We start from the raw sequence: 17,179 nt of genomic DNA on the forward strand, positions 1-17,179 counted from the left end.
GAGCTCCTACTAATAGCACATCCATCTTTCTGCACACTATAAATCTTAAGAAAATTTCTATTACTCTGCAATTTGTCTGGCTTATGCTATTTATTAGCCATTTTATTCTGCTGCTTTAAGAAGTAATGTGATGTTCATTTTATTGCTGGTTCAATAAATTGTTAATTATAATGCAGTGATTGCTGCTGACGTGATTTAAAAGCCACATTAGCACTATAGCATTAAGTTTTAACTATTTTACCCTTCAATTCCCTGTTTATACAACAGTAAAAGGAAAATAGCCGTGGACTAATTTAAAAAATGAAGGTACTTGTATCTATTGATCACATGATATTCTAGAAACTTTTGTTGTTTTTTGGTTATTTTTTTTAAAAAGGTTACTTTCAGGTCTGGAAAAGAAAATGCACCAGCTGAGCACAGTCTTCCTGTTCAGCAAAAAGTGTTCTTAAAGCAAGATTAACCCCAAAGTTAAATTAACAGAATTACTTAGTTAAATTAGGACAATTGGCCTAATAGATTAAAGGAACAAAATACCCAGATAAATCATAATCATTTCATAGTTATGTGTAGCTTTTGGTGCCCATTTTGTGTAACAATGGAGCAGAAGGGAGGCTGAGATTGGAAATTGTACCTATTTTCTCCAAGAATGTTGTAAATGGGATTGGGGGAAGTCTCTTTTTTTTGCTGATTTAAAGTAAAATCTAATTGCTGTGAGCCTAATGATCCATCCTTGGCTGAGCAAGGAGAGAGAACTGACTCAGGTCCAGAAGCCACACAGAAATGTTGGGCAGGATGGATGGAATGATGGAATTCTGAACTGGAGTAGCTGGGGACACATCTTGCCTTTTGGGAATATGGATCAGACATAGAGATTTTGGGTGAAAATAATTTGCTTTTCTTAGTTATAATATGTGCTTAATGTTTTTTTTCTTAATTGAGAAAAATACACTCATAGAAAAATGGGGGAAACTAGAATAACTATGGAAACTGGCACATGAAGCTGTTTTATTTGCATATACACACATTTAGTACCCATAAAAATATGTATGGACACATCTAAGTCTTCCTGTAAATCATGCACCACCAAAACTGAGGTGCAGCTCTCAAAGACTGGAATCTGGAGCTCATAAATTCAGACAAAGCCATTTAAATACACAGGAGAATGTAAATTTTATCTATTCCCAAGTGTCCCTGCCATGGATCCACCTGATTCCCCAGGGAATATTCACCATCACCAGACTTTCAGGCTGCAGCATCTCTGCTTAAAGCATCTTCTGAGTCCTGGCCAGCTTTGATATGTAATTAATAATATTAATAATTAAAAGAAGAAATAGGAAGCTGTGGTTAGGAGACACTGGCTGGTTGACTTGCTCACGTGAATTGCTGGATCATTGTGACCACAGGCTCAAAAATCCATTTTCAATTTCCCAGAGTGTTGGGGACAAATATTGGTAAAAGCTGAAAAATAAGCATGTTATGGAAAAAATAAAAAAGCTTTGTGGTCTTCCTGAACATTTTGGATACACCATTACATATGTGTTATAATTTTCTGGGTTGCTCCATCCTTTCTCCATCTTTAATTGGGAGATCTACTGCTAGACAAGCCAATAAATCACAGCAAAAAGGCTTTCCTTGCTGGTCAGGGACCTGTTGAAATGAATTAAACACCCAAACCCTTCAGAGAATCCTAAAAGAGAGAAATCTCACCTTTAATTGTCTGATTGAATTTAAAAAATCTGCCTGGAAGAGACCTTTTACTCTTTAACTAAGTCAGAAATTGTTATTAACTTGAATGCACCTTTTCCAAAGATGAACTTACAGTGGTTTTGTTGTAAGAAAAGAGCTTAAATTATTTTCTTGAAGGATGGATAATTTCCCAAAGAAAAAAATTTCTGCCAGGGGAGTGTATTTAAAAAAACATCAGAACACCCAAACCAAGCCAAATTAAAGAGGAAAAAAACCCAACAAATCAGCAGTTTACCCCACATATGAATCTGGCTAAATATGACTTATTTTGAGAAATCTTACCTTTTTCTATTTAAATTTCTTTTTCTATTTAAATTTCTATTTAAATGTCCTTTTCTATTTAAATTTCTATTTCTATTAAAAAAATTCATTTTGTTTGTGTTTAAGACACTGGCTGAACTGCTTTCATGAAAGGTTAGGTCTTGGCACTGGTCATGGTAAAAATTATAGGTATTAATTTAGATGGAATTAATTTAGCTAAAATTACAGAATTAAGAGAAAGTTTGGCTGCCAGCTGGCTCCAAGATTCCAGGCTTTGGGAGCAAAGATCTGAGCTAAAGGGATTGATAAAACTTCTGGAGCTGCCATAATGTACTGAAAATCCCATCCTTGACTTAGTGCTACACAACATCTCAATAAAAGAAATTAGGGCATAAAAAATGAGTGTGGCCCCTATTAAGCAGATTTAAAAGTGGTAAACTAATTGCAAAAAAGTCATGGGGACCCAGCCATGGCATAAAGCGTTTCCATGGAATGAGTAATGACCTGGAAAAAAAAACTTTTAATGCTTGCAGATGACACGAGAACTGGGGGAGTGATAAATAAGGAAAGGGGATGGTAATCTGTAGAAAATCCAGATTATTTTGGAAGAAGGGACTGGTTTGAAGAGAGAGCTTCAAGGGTGATTTTAGTAGGTTGGATTTGTAGGATTGCTTTTTTTGAATGAGTGTTTGACTTAGAACTTGAAAAGTTTTTGGTACTTGGAGGATATAAATTTGGGATTTTTTTTTTTATATATTGAACTGTATTTTGTGATTTTTTTTTGTTTGTGTTTTAGTGTAAAATTGTAATTTTTATTTATTTGTAATAATAGAAGTGGTTAGAGGTGGTTTTCCTCCACCAGGAAGCCCCAGGGAACTGGTGGGGAAGGGACAGTGCTACAAACCCAAGACAAAATCACTCTGTGAACTTTTTGAGGAGAAAGAATTTACCCACCCTGGTTTTCCAGTGTGATAAGAAGCTCTGGACTGGGGCAACAGGGTTTGGATTGAGGATGCTCAGGGAATTTCTGCTCATTCCAAGTTGGTCCAGGTGCTGAGCATCCCCACTGCCCTGCCAGGATGTTGTGGGAATTTTATATTCCAAGGAATTTTATATTCCTGTGTTAAAACCTAGTTTAAAACCTGCCCTTTTGCAAAATTGTGTCTGGAATTTGCTGAAAAATTCAGATCACTTCTATCTTTTCCAGAGTCAAACAGGAGATTTTGGGGTAGGAGGCTGTGCTGATGCTGCTTTCAGTGAAACTCCCAGCCTGGAATTTATCCCCACCACAATTAATTAATATAAATTACATCTGGGAGTGGATAAGTGGGGGACAGCCCTGCTCTAAAGGGGAGTTAGAACTAGATGAGTGTTAAGAAATTATTTTCTGCATTACTTATCCCTAAATAAAGGAGAGAAGGGATGAGACTCTAGGAATTCCCAGCTCTGCACAGCAAGCTGAGCAGCCTGTAAAGGGGATAAAAAGGAAATAGTTAAAAAAGGTAAACTAAAAACAACCCCACAAGTTCCATGCAAGCATTCCATGCAGGAAACTTTCAGGAGAAGCAGGAGAAGAGGGGCTGAGGCTGATAAAGCCACCTGGATGTGCGGCTGCTGCAGCTTTGCTCAAACCGCGACTTTGGAAATGCCAATTTACTGCTGCCTCTAAACAGGGCGTAAAAAGTTATCCCCAAAGCCATAAGAGGAAAACAAAACTCCCGATGAACTGTGAAAGCAGATGCTTTATGCTGGAGCAGCACATTCTGCAGCCTTCATGTTGTTATTTTGTTCTGGGGAAATGCTGCAATGCACTCGGTAATTTCCAATAGAGGTGTGGGCACAGAAAGAGTTTGTGCTGGGGGAGATATTCCTGTTTGAGGGTGGGGACACATTCCACAGAGCAAAATTGATAATAAATCAGTTTATTTTTCAAGCTGTAACAGTATTTTAGTTTAGGAACATCATATTGGGTATTTTTTCAGTCAGTGCCCATTTCCCAGGAAGGATTGAGTCTCTACAGGTGCTGTTTGTGGGGTTCTGAGAGTTCTGAAGGAGCTGAGGAAGAGGGGGTCACCCCAAATATCCTAAAAACACTCTGGGCTTGCCTGAAATCAGGTATTTTTCTTCCTAGAAACATGCAGGATCTGGAATATTTGTTATTATGAAAGGCTGAAGCAAAGCAACACTAACAGTGAATGGTGAAATAGCTTCTGTACATAAGTATTAAACTAATTTTGCTCATGAGAATCATTTTGATCCTTAAAATTTTTGAGGAAGAATGTCAAAAAATGTTTTTTTTTACTTTTATTACTTTTTTGTGGGTAGTAGGAATCATTTGCTACTTAATCACATACCTAAAATAATGCAAGAGGAAAGGAGAACTAATTTCATTATGACTTTATTGGTGAGCTGATGGAATTGTGAGAACCTGAGGGTCAGATAAATCCTGAATTAAAAAAAAAGAAAATATTGAATATATTGAATTATCTATATGGAGTAGAAAAAGTGAGATACAGAAATAAGTTCTGATTAATAAGACAAAGGGAAATGGTGCAAAACAGATGGCATCCCATCCTGCCTTATGATTATGCATGATGTCATTACAAAACACTGGGATTTTTGTGTTAGGTGATTAGAGACCAAATTAGCAGCTTAACTTTTTCTAAACTTCAGCTTAATTGACAGAATTTTACATCCCATTCGGTAGTGGGCTCCAAGGAGCAGCTCCTGAAGCAAAGGCTGCAATGGGAAGTAAAGAAAGGGATTAAAATCTACGAAATTTTTCTGATTTATCCATTAGATTTTGATTCGGTTAATCAGTTTTAATGCGTCACTTTTTTTGTTGAGCATGTTATGAAAGACAAGAATTTGCCTCGATTTTTTTGGATAAAAATTCCAGTAGATCGGAGTGTTTGCAGTAGGAAGTTGGTTTGAGGAAGGTAGAAAGAAGACAGATTATATGGCGTGTATGAGTGTATAGAAATAACAGAGGAAATCTAAATATAATAGAAAATAACCTTTAAAAATTTTTAAAGGTTTTAAATTTTAAAGGTTTAAAATTTAAAAAAAATTATTAATGGGTGAGAAAGACTTGGAAGTATAAGGACTGAGTGAAAAATGGAAAGTGTGGGGCAAACAGGAAAAATCTCAGAGGAAAAATGCTTTGGCAAGGAAGGATGGAGAGGCTGCTCTGAGGGAGGGCCATGGATGGAGGTGCCATGAATTCCTCCTGGTGCCAACACCTTGGGTGGGTCACAGGAACCCAGAACTGGCACGGGCAAGAGGGACAAGGTTAAAGGAATGATGATGGGAGGGTTTGGGAGCTCCAGGCCTATTTTGGATTTTGCTGCTGCAGGGATATTTGCTTTCCTTGCTGTACTTGAGCACTGGGCATTTCTATTTCTGGAAACGCCCCAAGAACGTCATTCAAACTATTTCAAAGCTCAGGAAAATTTCCTGGGTGGTTTTCAGTTTGCATTGCAGTTCCTCTTGTCTCTTCCTTCCAAGACCTCTCTGATGAAAAGCAACAGATCCTGGACATAAATCCACATTTAATCTTTGTGAGAATTATGGGTTGTTTGTTCTTTGACCAAAATTGCTTTGTCTACGTCTTCTCATCTTCATTTTAATCTTTGGTTTAAATCAGGACAGGAGGAATGTTTCTTAGCAAGATTTTTTTATTTATCCCCTATCATGATCTGAGATATCAGAGGAGGGAAAGTTTACTCTTCAGGCATCTCAGTGCCTGGTGCCAGTTTGGTTCAGTGTTTTAGTGTAATTTACTCATTCTATTTCATTTTCATCAAGTTTTTAATTTGTCACTTGTGTGTCATATTGATAAATGTTTACTTTAATGTGTGCTATTTGTTAAATGAAAATAGACATAAAGCGAAACCACAGTTTTGCTTTCCTGAAGGCTGTACTTGTATTTTAAAATACTTGGGGAATTCTTGATGCCTGAAGTTCCAGGAACAAGAAAAGTGAAAAATAGGAGTATTGAACATGTTTCATTTACAAATGAAGTAAAAATAGGAAAATATTGTCACATGGGGAGAACAAAATCTGAATTAACAGTGCAAGTAGAGAGCAAGAGCACAGATATTATAGGAAATAGGGCTTGGAGGCAGCATCAGCTGTGCCCAAATCCTTCGTGACAGATCCTTGTCTAACTGGCTCTTTACATCACCACTGATGGACTTTCCACAATCTCTATAGGCTCTTTTTTCTTTTTTTGTTAATGTCTAATCAAAATCTCCTCCTCAGCAGTTCCAGCCTGTTCCTATTTATCCTTTTTGAAGCGGACACAGGGAGCAAATTCTTTGCAGCTCCCACCCATCTATGTACAAACTTATCACTGCTGATCCTTCCCTTTGGGGTCACCCAGCTCACTTAGCATCACTTTAATACAGATCCTGTTTTCCAGACTTTTGTTCCTTATTTTGAGAGTTTAGGCAAGGGAATAATTACTGGATAAAATATTTTGTAAAAGTATTTTAATATTTTCCCCCAGTACTTGAGCTGGGTTGAATATTCAAGCCAAAATCAATTATAATAATTAGAAATGAGTTTCTGATATTTGTGGTTGGTTCCTGTGGTTGTGGTTATTTATTTTTTTAGGCTTTGCCATGAATGATAGGGTCCAACATCATCCCCCCCTCTCTCTGTGCTTATGTGGAAAGGACAATTTTGAAGCTGTGAACAGCCTTTTATCCTAAATCTGTTGTTTCTATCACAAAACTCAAAGCTGAATCAGGTGGCATTCGAAACATCTTCATGAAGACATTTTAAAAACATTTTTTTTAAATTTAAACTGGTTTTGCAGAAGGATAAAGGTCCTTCAGAGCAGAGCTTGGTCTTTGGCTTGGAAGGGTGTGGGATGCAGGCACTTTCCCTTCCTTCCCCTTCTCCTGACACCTTGTGCATGGAACCATCACTAGTGACTGAGATCCAGATCCTAAAGGCTTTGGGAGGCTGAAATTTTTAGGATTTGACTGGTTTTTTTTTAAAAATGAAACAGAGAATCATAAAGTATCCTGAACTGGAAGGGCCCCACAAGGATCATGGAAGTCCAGCTCCAGGCCCTGCACTGAGACCCCCAACCATCCCATTATATCCTAAAATTGTTGTCCATGGCAGAAAATTCATATTGCTCTTTCATATCTAAGACACAGACTATGAATGTAAAAGAAAATAAAACAAACAACCAAAAAACCCCCTCCCAAATTATTGCCAAATATTTTGCTTGCCCAAAGAAAAATATTGGTTGAATATTATTTCACATATCTTAACCCCAGGAAAATTAATTTGTGAGCGAGATTAAAAAAATCCCTCATGCACATTTCCAGTGTTAGGAAGAAAATTTGGTCATTTTGATTTTGTGTTTATATAATGCAGAAATTTATACATTTAAGTGACCAGATCAGCAATTAGCTGTTGAGCCCTCTTTGAGAGATTTGTGAATCTCTCTTTTGCTTGTATTAAAATCAGGGGTTTGTTTTGGTTTTATAATCAAAGTCCCCTGTTTTATTCCCCATCTATTTTTGGCCCTTGAGTGTCATATTGATAAATGTTTACTTTAATATTTTTCTATTTAACTTTAAATTTTGCTATTTTTATTGGATATAACAGTTGTATCACTGCATCTTGTACCAATGGGTGGACATAGGGTCCCATTTTGGAAAGCCCTGGGCATTCAGCAGCAATCCATGTACCAAAAATTCATGTAAAGAAAAAGCTGGAAAGTTCTCCTTTATATTTTTTCAAAGTTCAGCCTTCTGTCCCTCAGGAAATGTGCTAGTTGAGTAAGGAAGCTCAGCTTTTTGGGACACCAAGGCCCTGAAGGACATTCCCAGGCTGGCAGGAGCAGAGTTTGACTTCCCAACTGTGGGCAAATTCCTCTCCCGATGCCAGAGGATGGTCCCCCCGCTCCACAGTCAACACAGCTTAGAGCTGCAGCCACAAAAATCTGTTTGCTCATCACTTTAGCCTTCCCTGAGCGAGCCTAAGTCAGAAATAGATTCTCCCCCAGGCCAGGACTTGCCTGATGTGACTCGCGGTGTTTGGAGGCAGAGCTGGAGCTGCCCTGGGAGCACCATGGGCACCCCTGGAGCTGAGCTTCCCTCTCCTGCTCCCAGCTCTGGCTCCAGCATCAGGAGATCTCTCTTTGCTCCCTCATTTTCCAGCTGGGGTTGATGGTGGAGCCTGAATGTGCAAGCAGAACTCAAATTTGGGGTGGTGTTGTCTTGATGCAGGAGGCAGTGGTTGCACATTGGAGGCTTCCCACCCAAAAGATGAGTTCAGTATTCCATTTCCAGTGCATAGGATAATAAATAGGAATAAAAGACAGCTTTTAGCCACATATCCCACTGGAATGTGTCAATAAGCAGAGTCCTATTTGAGGTATTATTGTTATTTTGAGATACGATGCTGCAAAAAGAGATTTGCCCTAGGGAGAGAACCACAAACCCAAGCTGAAGGAACTACCTGGTTCCAGCAGTGATCCTTAAAGTCTCTTTGAACTTAATCACCTATCATTCATCAATAATCCATCACATGACTCTGAAATGTTGCTATTTGCTCTGATTTTCAGGACAGCACTGCAGGTAGTGGAAGGAAGGGATCCCTTTACCACTGCAGCCACATCCCCCTCTTATTTCAGTGCCTTCAGGAGACCCAGCTTTATTTGTTTATTCCCAATTAATAACATATTTTATTATTGTTCTAACAATGCAATTACTTCAATTGAGTGGTAAAAAACAAAAGAGCAAAAACATCGCAGGGAAAAGTGCCTATGGAAAGCTTGTCAAAGTGTCAGTGACCCTCCAAGGCTGCTCCATTTATCACAAATGGCTTTGTTAATGCCCAGCCCCAGCAGCACTTAGACTTAATGCTCAGCTCAAAGCCAGACAATGGGAGATAAACACTTGATAAGACGTCTATTGTCATATTTATCATTTATAACACACAGCAGAAGCTGGCTGGAGCATTTATTGGGTGTTTGGAGGTGGAGTGTTGTCACCAGTGCCACCCAGGCCGGAGGCAGGGCTGGGCTCAGCCTGGCTGCCAGGAGACCTGCTGGCTGCAGGGATCAGAGGAGGGAAAGGTTTTTAGTTTACCTTTTTTATCTATTTCCTTTCTATCCCCTTTGAGAGGAGAGGGAGAAGATGGAGAGCCTGAGTGTGTGCCAGCACAGCATTGAGGGGAGAAGGAGGAACTGGGTTCACTCTAAAGGTTTTTATAACCAGCAGGAAAGTGTGTGAGGGATGAGAGGACAGATTTAGGAGTGGTTTTGGGTGTGCATTAGCTCTGAGCAGTGCTGGAACCGTCCTGCTCTGTGTGGATGCCCTGCTCGTGGAGCAGCTGCTGGGCTCTGGGCAGGGCACTGCTGCCAGAAATGCTCCCCAGAGCCTCAGGAAGCAAAATTCAGGTGCTGTTTGGTCAGAGAGACAAATAACTTTGGACTGCTTGCTCTTCTTCCATGGCAGCTGTTTCTAATTCCCTACATGAGACAGGGTACCAGAGAACTCCTCTTCTCCAGAGTAAAAATCCCTACTATTATAATTTTTTCATTACAGCTTAAACATTTTCAGTTTTAAAAGAGGAGGAAAAATAAGGATAATTTGCTAGATCTGATTTCTGATGCATTTTGTTCAGTGCTATGTAGCCACATTTTTTTCTTTTCTGTGGGAAATTTGATACATTACTTGAAGTTAACTACATACAAGAGAATACTAAATAAATTCACTTTATGTGCTTCCCTAATTAGTTTTCAGTCATGTAATTCTCTTCAATACGGAGCTGAGAAATCCCCAAGTCTACCTTGATGTAGTTAGTGTCACATACACTGATCATGTGAAATTGAATTTGAATTTACTACTAATATTTAAACACGAAAGCTGACTTGAACCGTATTTCCCCCTTGGATAGAGATGTCACTGCTCCCTGTAATGAGCAGCATTATGTTGAATACTTAAGCCAAGAACAACCAAGTTACAGGAATGGGGCATTAATCTTGGAGAACTGTGGAATTTGGTGCTTTAGACAATGCAGTGTCTTCACATTCCTTCTTACACTTTAATTACTGGAGATGAGGGTTTTGCAGCATGCATTGCTTGAGCGTATTTGGTGGAGATGGAGTGGGAATATTGAGATTTCCTGGATCTCTTGGATAGCTGTAAACTGAGTATAAGCACAAAGCTACATTATTTATACCACCTTCATCTGTTGGATGCGGGAAATGCAACAAATTCCTGTCCAGATCTCCCTGACTTTGCCCCCAGATCCGAGGGAGTGTGTGGGGTCCTGCCAGTCCCACATCTGGGGGAGAGGGAGATGCTGAGTGTGGGTTTGGTACCACATTCCTCCTCTTGCAACTATTTCCCATTCCTCAATTAATTAAATCTAAAATCTGAGTGTCCCTCTGGTCACTTGTGACGGTGTTCACAGGGGTTCCTGGATGAGGGAAGAGATGAGGATCTGACTCCGTGTTTCAGAAGGCTTGATTTGTTATTTTATGTTATATATTACATTAAAACTATACTAAAAGAATAGAAGAAAAGGTTTCATCAGAAGGCTGGCTAAGAATAGAAAGGCAAAGAGAGAATGATAACAAAGGTTTGTGGCTCGGCTCTTTGTCCGAGCCAGCTGGACTGTGATTGGCCATTAATTAGAAACAACCACATGAGCCCAATCACAGATGCACCTGTTGCATCCCACAGCAGCAGATAACCATTGTTTACATTTTGTTCCTGAGGCCTTCCAGCTTCTCAGGAGAAAAACTCCCAAGGAAAGGATTTTTCATGAAAAGATGTCTGCGACAGTCTCTCCCTCACCTGGGGGGAATCTGAGGTTTTGGGGAGGAATGATTTTCAAAGACTGAATACAACAAAATACTGCCAGGGTTTCTCTCTGCAGTTTTTGGGGTGTTGTGGTTGGAGGGATGGGACAGAAGCTGCTGGACTTGGCACTTGGATGGCACTGAAATGTGGTGTGATTAATGTTGCTGCATCCTTCACTCCTTACCTGAGCGGATATAAACATCTGGATGACTTTAATGAACTTTGCAGTACTTGGCTCTGCTATCACTCAGTGTTTGCTGATCAGCTCATGCACAAACTTGTACAGGGAGGGAAAGAGGCTGGAGCAGGAGAAAGCAGAATTTGAAATGTCACTGTTGGATCTCTCTGGAAATGTTAAGAAAAAGCAGGATTTTAGTCTTTCTCAGTACCTTGGAAAAGGGTGAATTCCACTGAAAATCCTGCACAGTGAGGATGTGGGGGACCCCAGGCCAGCTTCAGAATTCCTTGAGGGGTCCATGCTCTGTAATGCCCCAAACTGGTTCCACTCTCAATATCATCACCAGATAATTGGCACTCATGCTGTAGGTAGAACCAATGAGGAAGGTAATTATTCCTCCTGTCATAGCTGGGGAGGAACTCAACATAGCACAATGAGGAAAAATAACTTCGAGGAAATAATACCAAATCTTCTACCGAAGCTTAATGAAAACAAACCCCAATGCATTGATAATGGAGTTTTGTGTGTTTTTATAGCTTTTCCCCACTCCTTTCCACAAATCCATCCAGATCCTTTATTTACTGATTAATGGGGTGTGGTAGATTTGTTCCTTAACATGCTGGATTTGCTTTTCTACTTAAACACATTTAAGATGTTGTTTCTAAATTAATTTACTGAGCCTGAATAAGATTAAAAAATTCCTCTTTGTGTGAGGAATTCTTAAAAATTGGCAAAAAAGCAACTGGTAAAATGAGTGAGTTGTGACCCATTCATGGTAATTTCCATACATTGATTTAGGGTTTGTTGCAAAACAGCCTTTTGAGTGACTCCTATCACACCTCAAAGAAGGAATTTGGTTGAGATCAGGTACCAATTTTGTTATTTTTTTAAATAGATAAATGAGCTCTGAATGTAGAGCTGCATCTTTCTGTATCAGGCTGTGTTTCTGCTGCAAGAAGAACCCAAAAATTTGCTTGGTGAAGTTGTTTTTTTACCATCTCAGAATGGATGAACTCCTCTTGCTGCTGTTTTCTCAACAGCAGTTGTGCTGTGGTGTCTGCAGGAGGAGGATTACGCTGCATCTGGCAAAGGAAATTACGGATTAACATGTGCATTATGGAGGAGAAACATTACAGGAAAACTGTCATTTGTATTTTACAAGGAAATAATCCTTTAAGTCTCTTAGGGCTGCAATAACTCCTTCGTTTCACTCCCCTTTTGGAATACCCTGTGAATCCTCACGTCAGAATTAGTAACAAACAAAACAAAGCTCAGAGGAATCTGGACTTTTTCAACCAGAAAGGTCAGGGCTAGAGAAGAGATTTTAGAAAATGTTCCAGGAGCTACCAAAGGAGCCCCCCCCGCCCACAGCCAGACCTGGGATTTTGGGAATTCTCCAGGTGCTGAGCATGGTGTGGATTTATCCAGCTGCCTTTCTCCCTTCCCACAGTGAGAATGTGGAGTGATGCCCTGCAGAGGGGCTCAACCACCTCCCAGAGCCTGAAGGAAACTGGTTTAGAGGCCACAGGATCAATCTGTAATTTTGCTTGTTAATATTTCCCAGGAGAAACATTGCTTGGAGGTCTGGAAACATTTTAGGTTAGCAAAATACCAGCTAATTCCTGCTCTCCTTGGCTCCTGCAGCAGTTCACCACTTCCAAATAATGGTTAAACTCTATGAATTTAGAGGTATTTTCCAATCTTACAGATTCTGGGAAATCATGGTTGGGTTCAATGATCTTAGAGGTCTTTTCCAACCTAAATGATTCCAAGGCTGTGTGCTACTGGTTTGCAGTGAGAACCTGCCTGCAGCTTCCAACTTCCCAGATCTGCTCAGAAAGGCCATAAGTTATTTTCTTACCCAACACTGGGTTGAAGACTTTAGAACTGCAGCCACTAGGCCAGAGTGGGGATTTCTGCTGGAAACAGCCTTGTTTCTTTTGTTTTCTCATTTCCTGCATTTCCTTTGCCCAGCCTCTGCTGTGGAACCATCCAGTGTCAGTTGAGTCACTGCTCTAAGCTGGTTTGTCACTGTGGGACAGGAGTGCTGGACTTCAGGTCACAGCATCCAGCCATTCCCTGCATGGGATTGTGGCCTTTCTCTTCAGCAAAGGCCTTGGAAGAACCTTGCAAATTCCATTTTGGCATTAAAGGACTGGTGCCACTCTTCCATCCGTGGTGTTTGCTGTTTTCTGCTGGCCAGAGGGTCACTTGGGCTGTTTTGTGAGGATGTCACAGATACCTTTTCATGAAAAATCCTTTCCTTAAGATTTTTTCTCCTGAGAAGCTGAGAGGCCTCAGGAACAAAATGTAAACATTTATTATCTGCTGCTGTGGAGTGCAACAAGTAGATCGTTGATTGGCCCATGTTAGTTGTTTCTAATTAATGGCCAATCACAGCCCAGCTGGCTCGGACAGAGTCCAAGCCACAAGCCTTTGTTATCGTTCTTTTTCTATTCTTAGCAAGCCTTCTGATGAAATCCTTTCTATTATTCTTTTAGTATAGTTTTAATATAATATATATCATAAAATAACAAATCAGCCTTCTGAAACATGGAGCCAGATCCTCATCTCTTCCCTCATCCTAAGACCCCTGTGAACACTGTCACACGAGGGAAACAATTTTTAAAAGTCCCCAAAAGCAGTTGTTGTGTGACTCCAGGCTTGGCTGAGGAATGCCATGGATCCAACAAACATTTTGATGTTGACTTCAGAGCTCTGGTTGGAGAGGCAGCTCTACGCATGCTGATGGTGACTTCTTGCTCTGCCCTCAAGACTGTCACCTCCTTCCGAGCCAAACACTGAACTGGGAGGGAATTCTGAGGGAAATCCTGCCAGGGATTGGGCCAGGGATCTAAATTTCCACCCTTTGGGAGAAATTTAGATTCCCTGGCCTAATCCCTGGCTGGATTTCGGTCAGAATTTAGAGCTTCAGAGGGAGGTGAGATGGTTTTGGCCATGGTGGGGTGACTCAAACCCAACATGGCACAATGTTGGGAACGCTGTCATCTCTCCATTGGATTTTTGGCTGAGCTAAGAGCAGATTTAAGCCACAATCTGTATTTTTTTTTTAGCCAATTCTACATCTCCATTTATTTTCTTAGAGGTTTTTTGCCTTCTTTTCCATTTAAAGAATTCCTTGGTGTCTCTTTTCCAGCCTTCCAAGAAACAGTTAAATGACTGAACCTCAAAGGTTTGAGCACTTCTACAAACAACAGTCACAGGGAGGAAAATTAACGGTTTTCTGTTAATGACTCATATTAGTCCTCTTTGGTGGTCCGAAGCAATGGATCAGATATTTTTTTATTTTTCTTTTTTTTCCCCCCATTTCTTCCACATGCCTGTCATTGGGCTGCTTTTCTGATTGCTAGTTTTGTTGTTAAAAATGTCACTCTCTTTATTCACCCTTCTCCCCATAGAATCTTTAAAACTAAATGCAGGAAAAGTGGAATATACCTGTCATTTAGACCAGCTAGAACAAAGGTTGATAGAAAATACATTCCTAGTTTGAAGAGGCTTCCCTGCTGATTTTGTTTATCAGAAAATGGCAAGTTTTGTTCCTAATGGACTGAAATTTAAATAAAATCTGACTCTGGAAATAAAAGCAGCCATTATGACAAAATAAAATTATATATTTTATAGGAGAAATTGAATTAAAATGCTAGTTTCCTTTGGTTAAATTCTTTTACATAAGGAAATGAATAAACGAGAGAGAGTGGAATAGAATGAGATAGAAAGCTGATTGTTGAAGTAAGCTTTTTAAAAATCAATAATCTCTTGTAATTTATATTTTTGAAAAAACTTTGAACAGACTTCCATACGATATCTTGAATTATAGCTACATTTCTATGTTTCCTTTCATTAGGAGTTGAACTGGGGGTTAAATAGAGTTTCCCCCCTGGGACTTCAGGTTCTTATCAGGCTGTGGGTTTGGACTACAACCTTCTAAAAAGCAAAGCGTCTCCAGAACCAGTGTTATTTGAATAATTTTATTTATTAATATTAATTAAATAATTATTTTTTATAAAAATCAGGTTATTTTACATGCCAGAATGGGAACTGAATGTGAGGGGAGGTGGTGGAGCCACATCAGGGCTGGAGAAAGGTGATGGTTGGGGAGCAATCTCCCTGTTGGAGAGTTGACTTCCAGGGAGATATTTCATCTGAATTCAAGAGGTTTCAGATTCAGGTCCAAAAAATAGTGTTTAGAACCAAAAGTAACATTTCTGCACACAAAAGTGTGCTCTCACAGAAATTTGTGGGCCTTACATTGGCACAGGATGTTTGAGAGACATCAATGCATTCCTTGCAGGTGGAGGGGTTGTCCATATTTCCAGTGGCATTGGTTTCCCCAAAAATAAGTGGCTGGTTTTGAGATGGGCAAGTGAAGGAGTTAGTAAACCCTGAACTGTTAATTTAGTTTAAATGGAAGGCTAGAGTTGCATGGAGCTGTGATAATAAAATTTAAAATGTGTTCACAGGCAGGTCATGACTTTAATTTGCAAATTTCCCATCCATGAGCCGAAGGTGCTCATGGATGAGAGGCAAAGAGGTGGTGAGGGGTAGTTCATATTTTTAATTTCAATTCAAGATTCCACCTGGGTCCTAGGTGAGACTGCATGGGAAAAAAAAGTCCTGGTATATTGCAGATCTCAATTCAAATTTAAAGGAAAAATACCTTAAAAATGCAAAAATCCATTCTGAAATTCTCCTCTGTTCCCTCAAAATTATGACATTTTCCCAGTGTGTCCGGTTTATCTCGGCTGTTTGAGGGGCCTGGAAGGCCCGGGGTGGCCTTGGGGCAGCCCGCGTATCGAAGGACGAGAAGAGGCTTCAGTTCTTCTTTCTGGTTTTATGTTTATTAATTGTTTATCTAAAAGATGTTCTTTCAGCCGAACAGAGATCTGCTCAGCAGTCAGCCATGGGCACACTGTCTCTGCCCTCCCGGGCAGCCACCTATCTTTATACCCATTGTGACGTGTACAATATTTATCATTTTTCCCCAATACCATCTATTGTTATAACTCGGTGCACTCTCAGTAATAACCAATCCAAAGGTGCCACCGTGGCCAAAGAAGATGGAGGAGAAGAGGAAGAAGAAGGAGGGCAGGACACACCCCAATTCCTCCATCTTACTCCTCTAAACCCCCCTGTACATAAATCCTAAACCCTGTGTCTCACCCTCTAATTAGCTAATCTTTTCGCCATTCACCCTGTGAAGCCCTCATCCTTGTTGTCTCCTGTGTAGGATCAAAGTCCAGCCACCAGACACTTCTGGCAACATTCCAGGAGTCCCGAGACCCCCAAGCTGGTCTCGGAGGCTCAGCATCTCAGGACTGAGATCTTGAGATCCGACACCAGTGCAGTGTTTCCTACTGGGATGGAGGATGAGGGAGGTCTGAGAGCACCAAAATGTTGGTTCCTGCGCTTCTTTTGGTACGATGGGAAGAACCACGTGTTTCCATGGAACCTGGCAGTGGAAATGTCCCATGGCAGCCATGAGGCCTGGGTGTGACTGGAATGGCATCGTTATCCCCCCAGGAATCCCTGCCACCCTGAGCGTCAGCAGGGCTATAATTATTGTCTTCCTTAACCAGCTGCTGGGGACATCTGCTAGCAGATGTTTTAAAAGTGCTTTGAAAATGAAAAAAATATAAATATTATTATTATTTTTATTATTTAATTTATTTATTTATTATTATGGCTGTCCACAGTGATTGCTGTGGTCACAGAGTGCCTTTCTGCCATGTCCCTGATGACAAAATAGCCTGTGGGCTCTGCAGGGTTGGGAGCAATTCCTCTGTCCCACAGGAATGTGTATAAGGATCATAATTTGGGCAGTAGTTGATGCTGGCATGGCTTCAGACCTGCTTGTCCTGGTGGTTTTTGGGAGGATGGAGGTACCTGGGACATTTGTCCCCCCCAAATTTCCATCCTGTGTCAGGGCTGTGGGCTGGTCACACCTTCACACCAGTGGCTGCTTGATCCTCCCTCCAGTGAGGGAATGTGGATTGAGTCAAGGGAATTCCTATAAACCCACTGATTCCTGATTTCCTGATTCCTGCAATAGCATCACACAGGATTCTAAGGTTTTTTTATTTTCTTTTTTTTTTTTTTTCCTTTTTTTCCTCCCCAGCTTACTGGTTTGTGAGGTTGT

This window comes from Zonotrichia leucophrys, chromosome 7 (genome assembly GCF_028769735.1).
Source record: "Zonotrichia leucophrys gambelii isolate GWCS_2022_RI chromosome 7, RI_Zleu_2.0, whole genome shotgun sequence".
NCBI classification, from domain to species: domain Eukaryota; kingdom Metazoa; phylum Chordata; class Aves; order Passeriformes; family Passerellidae; genus Zonotrichia; species Zonotrichia leucophrys.